A 6,472-nucleotide genomic window follows, 5' to 3' on the forward strand; every position below is an offset into this window, starting at 1 on the left:
CCTTCTCTTCACTGGTGGGCAGCGACAGCCCCTTCCCACCCCCATTCCCCCACCCCCCCCACCCCCCCACCAAGCTCCGTCCCTGCCACTCAGAGCGAGATGGCTTAGTGGACTAAAGCCCCTAAACATACTCTTTGCCCAGAGAAAAATCCTGTCTGCACTAGGCCCAGGAATGGAGACACAGCCCTGGTGACCTCCCCCTTCTGACTGCCTTTTGAGCCCTGAGTGGTGGGAGAAGGTGTAGGTTTCATTTGCCAGGGAGGTAGGGCGGGGGGTGGGGGGGTGGGTGGGCGGTGGGAGCTGGGGGAAAGTCGGTGGGAGCCCCAGGAAGCCTAGGTGAAGTTATACTGGATGCTACTGGAAGGGTGAGCACAGCTAGGAGAGACTGAGCCTGAGTTTGGGGGTGGGGGTGAGGAGACGACCCAGCTCCTGGGGAGACAGTCCCCAGGTTCTGCAGGGCTGTGTGATACCCTGCCTTCTGGGGCTGCACTCCATGGCACTTCCTACTTGGGTTTTATGGCAAGGTTCCTTAGCCCCTGAGCGGGGCACATCTGAGCCTATAAAACAGGCAGCTTGTCTCTCATGGGATCTCTGGGAGGAAAAAAGTACTGATAAAGCATTTCCGATTCTAAGAAGGATGCCAGACATACAGCAAGTGCTGGGGGGGACGGTGGGGAAACTGAGCAATCACGTAGGACTACGTGGAAACACAGATGGCCCTAACCTCTCTCCACCCCACTTCCGCACTCAGCCCACGCTTCTGGTCCCACCAAACTGCCCACCTCTCTGCAAGTGCCCCCTGCCCCTTGTGGTCTCTGCTTTCAGTTCGTCTCGGTTCTCTGGATCTGAAATGCCCTGGCCCTTGCTTCTTGTCACCCTCCAGCCTCCTCTCCTCCATTTAAGGATCTCCTCCCCGCCCCCTCCCTCCCGACAGCCTTGGGGGCGGACTGCCAGCTCCTGGCTGGGCCCTCAGCTGCACACACACCTGTGCTGTGGAAGAAAGTTCTCTGGCTCCACAGAGGGCCAGGCGAGAACGCCCAGTCCCAGCCCTAGAAGCGGGGAACGTCTCAATGGCCAGGAAAGGAAGCCGAAGACCGCCCTGGTTCTTCCAATTCCTGGACCCTGATACCCTTTCAGCCATCCCCAAAGGGACTGCAGGGTTTGGCAGCTGGCAGCAGCTGTCCAGGGCCAGGAGTCCTTCCAACCGTCACTGACATTGACCATCCTGTCAAGGAGTGCCACAGTCACTGCGTGATGGACTGCTCTCGTCCCTCCACATCCATCCCTGCCTTTGCGATAAAACCCTGCTTTTGGGGTGGAAATGAAGTGGCTGCACAATCCCACAGCCCTCCTTGGCAGCCGCGTGCGGCCATGTGTGGATTTCAGGAAGCCCGGAAAGGGGACAAGCGTGTTCCTCTTCCCGACCTTTCCTGCTTCCCCTGGGCTGGAAGGCGGACAAGTGATTGGCTGCCATCTCTGACCACGAGACGGAGGCCACGTTGTGAGGACGGAAGAGCAACGGCTGACCACCAAGGACCAGCCCCGGATTGCCTATATCAAGGTGAGAGAGAAACTTCTGTCCTGTTTGTCCCCCATCATTTTTGCGTAGGCAAACCTAATCCTGATCCACAGAACTATAATTCCTCCTGCCCCCTCTCCCTGCCTTTCCCCCCTTCTCTCCACCAACACTGATGCAGCATCCAGCACTTGGGGAGCAGAGGAGGAATAGAGAAGCCGCTGGAGGCGATTTAGAAAGGGTAGGGGTGCCAAGAAACAAGGCAATGGACGTGGTACAGACAGAGCCTGGGGAGGATTTGTCGGGGAGGGGGGAGGTAAGAAGAACCTTCCAGAAGAGCAGGGGCAACAGGAACTTCTCACACACTCACCCCTACCCCAGTTCTCCCCTGGAGGGCCCAGTGCACTCCCTCCCCCTCCGCTCTGGCCCGTGAAGGCCCAGTGCCCCTTCCTGATGAGGCCGTAGGTGGGGGTGGGTGCCAGCCTGGGTGGTGGGGTGTCTAGGGAGGGTCTGAGGCCAGAGACGGGGAGGGAGGGTCTCCCCAGACCTATGCATTTTTCCCAAATCAAGACAACAGGTCTAGAGTGGACCACGGGGATCCGGCCTCATTTGCGAACCCCTGTGCTACCCATGTGGCTTGCTTCTTAGAAGTGGGCTTCCACTGGATGCCTGTGGAACTCAGTCCTGGGCAGACTACACGTACACAGGCCAAGTGCTAAGGACATCAAAGAAAGTCCTACACACCGGCCTGATGGGCTGACCCAGGGCAGCAACTGCTGGTATCTGCTCAGCAGCTGGTTACCTGAGGGAAAAAACACCCTGTTCCACAGTCTTTGCAGACTTCTGTGGTCTGAATCCTCCACTGCGGTAATTTCTTTTTTTTTTTTTTTTAATTTTTTTTTAATCTTTATTTTTGAGAGAGAGAGAGAGAGAGAGAGTGTGGAGGGGGGGGAGGGGCTCAGAGAGAGGGAGACACAGAATCCGAAGCAGGCTCCAGGCCCTGAGCTGTCAGCACAGAGCCCGACGCGGGGCTCCAACTCACCAGCCATGAGATGATGACCTGAGCTGAAGTCGGATGCCCAACTGACTGCGCCACGCAGGCGCCCCACCACCATGGTAATTTCTGAGCTGTAAACATGAAGTGCTGGAAGGCAGAATGGGGAAGGCTGGAGGTGGGCCCTCAGGAGCTCGGGCATGCCATTGCCAGGGGCTTCTCATCACCCTACCACAGCGTCCTTGACCCTGTGGCCACAGGTTGCCTGGTGGGGGTTTGGGCTCCAGAATCTCCCCACCAGCCTGTACCTGGTCCATAGCAGGTTGGCCTCTGCCAAGGGGAAGAGGAAGAATGAGGGGACCATCAGCCACAAGAGCACCCTCTCGAGGTGCTCACTTTCCCTTGACTTCTGCCTCTGCCCCCCTCCCCACCCCTTCCAGGCCTTTTCTTTCTCTGCCAAGGCTTCTCCTCACCTTCAAGGTCTCCTCCTCTTAGTCAGAAGGGACCATTCCTCTGCATTTGGAGCCGGGACCTCCTCCTATCTCCGAAGCCCATTCTCTACCTGCCAGGCTCGTAGGCCCTGCCCCCACACAGTGCTCTGGAAGCTGGTCTCCTTCTGGGGCCCTCATCCCCTCAGTCCCACAGCCCTGCTGCCAACCCCCTCCCTGTCCCGGAGGAGGCCTCCATAGACACCTGCTGCTCCAGGAAGCCTGCAGTTCCCTCAGCTCTCCGGTGGCTGTCTTCGAGAAAGGGCGGATCTCTTCCTCAGCCTCCCTGGCTGGCTCTCCCATCCCAACCCCTTCTGGCATCATCTACTCCACCTCCGGGCAGCTCAGAGCCAGACCCCCAGCTGCCCTGGCAGCCTGGGGCACTGAGGCTTTATGGCCCCAGGGTAGGGCACAGATCTGGGCCCCCCAGCCCCCAGGCTCCAAGGTGCCAACCCCGCAGGGGAGTTGCTTAATGACCTTGTGAGCGGTAATTACACCCCAGGGCTCGCTCTTAATAACCACGTATTCTCCCTGTCAATGTGCCTTAATTGAAAATGAGTAGGCGATACAAGTTGCTGTGAAGTTGGCTGGCAAGCCCTTAACGTGATATTAATTGTAGTAATTAGTAGTCACTTTGTGTTGGAGTCATCTATAAATAGGGGGTCCATTAGTTTAGCAAAAGAGCGCGATTTAAAATGCAAATAAAAGCCCAATTAGACAGATAAATCACTCGTCCTTCCCAGCAAATTATCATCTTGGGGGTGGGGGTGGGGGCGGCAGGCACTCTGAGGATGCATTGGTCAATTCAGGAGCTCTGGAAGTCTTAACACCTTGCGAGTGGCCCATCTGGGACACTGTTCCTTTAAACAAGTTTGCTCAGGCTCCCTCAGGAGGCTGTCACTCTTCCTCAGAGGCAAGGCTGGTGGCCAGGCTCCCAAGTCGCTCCTCCCCCGTCTGCTGATTGGTTTCCTTTGTGGACTGGAGCGCTTTTTAAAGGCACAGTAGCCGAGTGCATTCTAGGCCCCGGGAGATTGGGCTGGGGTGTGGGAGGGGTCCCATCTTTAAATTCGCGCTTCACTGTCTAGAGGGAACCCACGGATGCCATGCGTCATTCTGTGACCCTAAAGAGTTAAAAAAAAAAAAAAAACCCAGACCCACCACATCATTCTGAGGGTAGACAACTTACTCTCCACTTCTTACTCCCTTCCACAAAAACACCTCTGGAGGTTACTGGAATCACACACACACACACACACACACACACCTTATTTCTCACAGGCTCTGGGTGAACACTGGAGGGGGAAATGCCTGGACAAAGAAGGGGCCAGTTAGGGAAGCGCTGAGGCCCGAGGGACGAGTCTAGTTCAGCCTTCATTTGATTAGAGCTTCACAAGTCCTCCACGCTTTCTCCCAGGCCTGTGTTTCCAATCTCACAACTAGGGAGGCGGTGGAGATACGTCTGTGTGCCCATGGGTCCTTCTTGGTCGGCGCGGCTGCCAGAGACCTGGGGTCCAGAGCCAAGATCTGAGCTCTTCCCACCCCTCCATCTGCCTGCCAGCACCCCCTCCAAGAGCCCATCATTCCCTTACGGACAATTGAGGCTGACTCTTCCGTGGTATCTGCTTTTTTTTTAATGAGTCAAAGCTGTGAAAGGAGGCAGCCCGGCCTAAACCTAGGTGGGAACAGTCCGTTCCAAGAGGACCTTCCTCCATTGTCCAAGAAATGAGGGGAGTCAAGGCAGTGTTATCCTTTATTTTACTTGTTATCCTTTCGTGACACAATGCTTGCAACAGGTGGTAGGACTTGCGGCTTTTAATGTCCTATTTGACAAAAGAAAATGTTGGCAACCCTATGTGGATCCCAAGAACGTTTTAGAAAACTTTGCCAGGTATAAAATCCAAATGTCTGGTTGCCGCTGAGCTGAAAGACTGAATAGGGACTTGAGGCCAGATGTGTCAGCTGTGTGGTGGGGAGAAGAGAGAGAGAGAGAGAGAGAGAGAGAGAGAGACTGAGTGTGTGTGTGTGTGTGTGTGTGCGCGCGTGTGGCGTGGTGGGGGTGGAGGGCCGGTTTCACCGAAGATTTCCCTCTCTCTGAAATAGCATATGAAGACAGCTACGTCACAGATCAGGAACTGGAAGGAGGTCCAGGCACTGTCCATCCCATCGAGGTCGAGGCACTGTCCATCCCATCGAGGTCCAGGCACAGTCCATCCCATCTCCCTATAATACAGATGAGGAAACTGAGGCCCAGGAAAGGAACATGACTAGGGCACCCCACACGGTGAGTTGGTGGTCTGGACTCTGGCCAGTGTGCACGTCCCACCCTGCCCACCTGCCCCCTGTCCGTGTGTTGGCCCCAGAAACAAGCTTGAGAGGTAGATGTAGGATATGTGGGGTCTGCCTTGGCTGCCTGTCGGAGCTCTAGTTCTTCTGCTGCGGGGACATCTGTTGGCTTCCAGAAAACAGCTCGGCTGACAATCAGACCAAGAAGTCCCTGGAGGAACAAAGACCATGTTCAGAAGGGCACACAGACAAGGCCACTCCGGGCCAGCGGCTCCAGCCGACTTTAATCCTCCCCCCTCCTAGGTATTGATGAAGATCCCTGTTACTGAATCCCCTCCAACTTCTAGACAGCACCCAACCCCAGACCGCCTCTGCTTTCCCGACCTCTTCTCGAATCGCTCCATACCAACCTGAACCCTCTAAGAGGCCTCTCTTGGGACCTTCCTTTTGAGATTCTCTGGAGATCCTGTAGGGCATGTACTTTGCTGCACAAGCTAAATAAACCTAACTTTTTTGGACTACAGGTGTGTTCCTGGTGGTATTTAGTTGCTGGGCTCTGAACACCCAACAGATATGTGAACCAGTGTTCCGGGCAATGAGGTGGTGACAAAAAAAGCAACAGAACTCACAACAGTGCATGGAGATGGACAGTAACTAGATTTACTGTGGACATCGTTTTGTTAACGTATAAAAATATCGAATCACTATAATTGACACCTGAAACTAGGGGGATAGTATATGGCAATGATTCTTCAATTAAAAAAAGCCGGGGGCGGGGTGGCACCTGGGTGGCTCAGTCGGTTGAGCGTCCGACTTCAGCTCAGGTCATGATCTCACGGCTCATGAGTTCGAGCCCTGCGTCGGGCTTTGTGCTGTGCTGACAGCTGGGAGCCTGGAGCCTGGAGCCTGCTTCAGATTCTGTGCCTCCCTCTCTCTCTGCCCCAACCCACTCGCATTCTGTCTCTGTCTCTCTCAAAAATAAACAAACACTTGAAAAAATTAAAAAAAAAAAAAAAAGAATTCACAACTGTGTGGTACCAGCTTATGGGTAGATAGATATACAATGTGATCCATGGAATGGAATTGAGGGTCCAGAAATAAAATCATGTGTTCGTGGGCAACTGATTTTCAACCAGGATGCCAAGACCACCCAAATGGGGGAAGAAAGATCTTTTAAACAAATTACACTGG

General features: G+C 54.7%; 1 long non-coding RNA gene across 3 annotated transcripts; it reads left to right on the forward strand.

Moving 5' to 3' along the window:
* The first annotated feature begins 307 nt into the window (after positions 1–307).
* LOC131514056 (uncharacterized) lies at positions 308–5,802 on the forward strand. Of its 3 annotated transcripts, XR_009262914.1 has the most exons (4): positions 308–1,561; positions 2,165–2,383; positions 5,099–5,140; positions 5,193–5,802. It is a non-coding gene; the product is annotated as an uncharacterized LOC131514056 (long non-coding RNA). The 3 variants fall into 3 exon arrangements; XR_009262912.1 differs by having other exon boundaries at positions 308–2,383; XR_009262913.1 differs by lacking the exon at positions 2,165–2,383.
* Positions 5,803–6,472: the final 670 nt, after the last annotated feature.

The sequence above is a fragment of the Neofelis nebulosa genome, chromosome 6 (assembly GCF_028018385.1).
Source record: "Neofelis nebulosa isolate mNeoNeb1 chromosome 6, mNeoNeb1.pri, whole genome shotgun sequence".
Classification (NCBI taxonomy): Eukaryota; Metazoa; Chordata; class Mammalia; order Carnivora; family Felidae; genus Neofelis; species Neofelis nebulosa.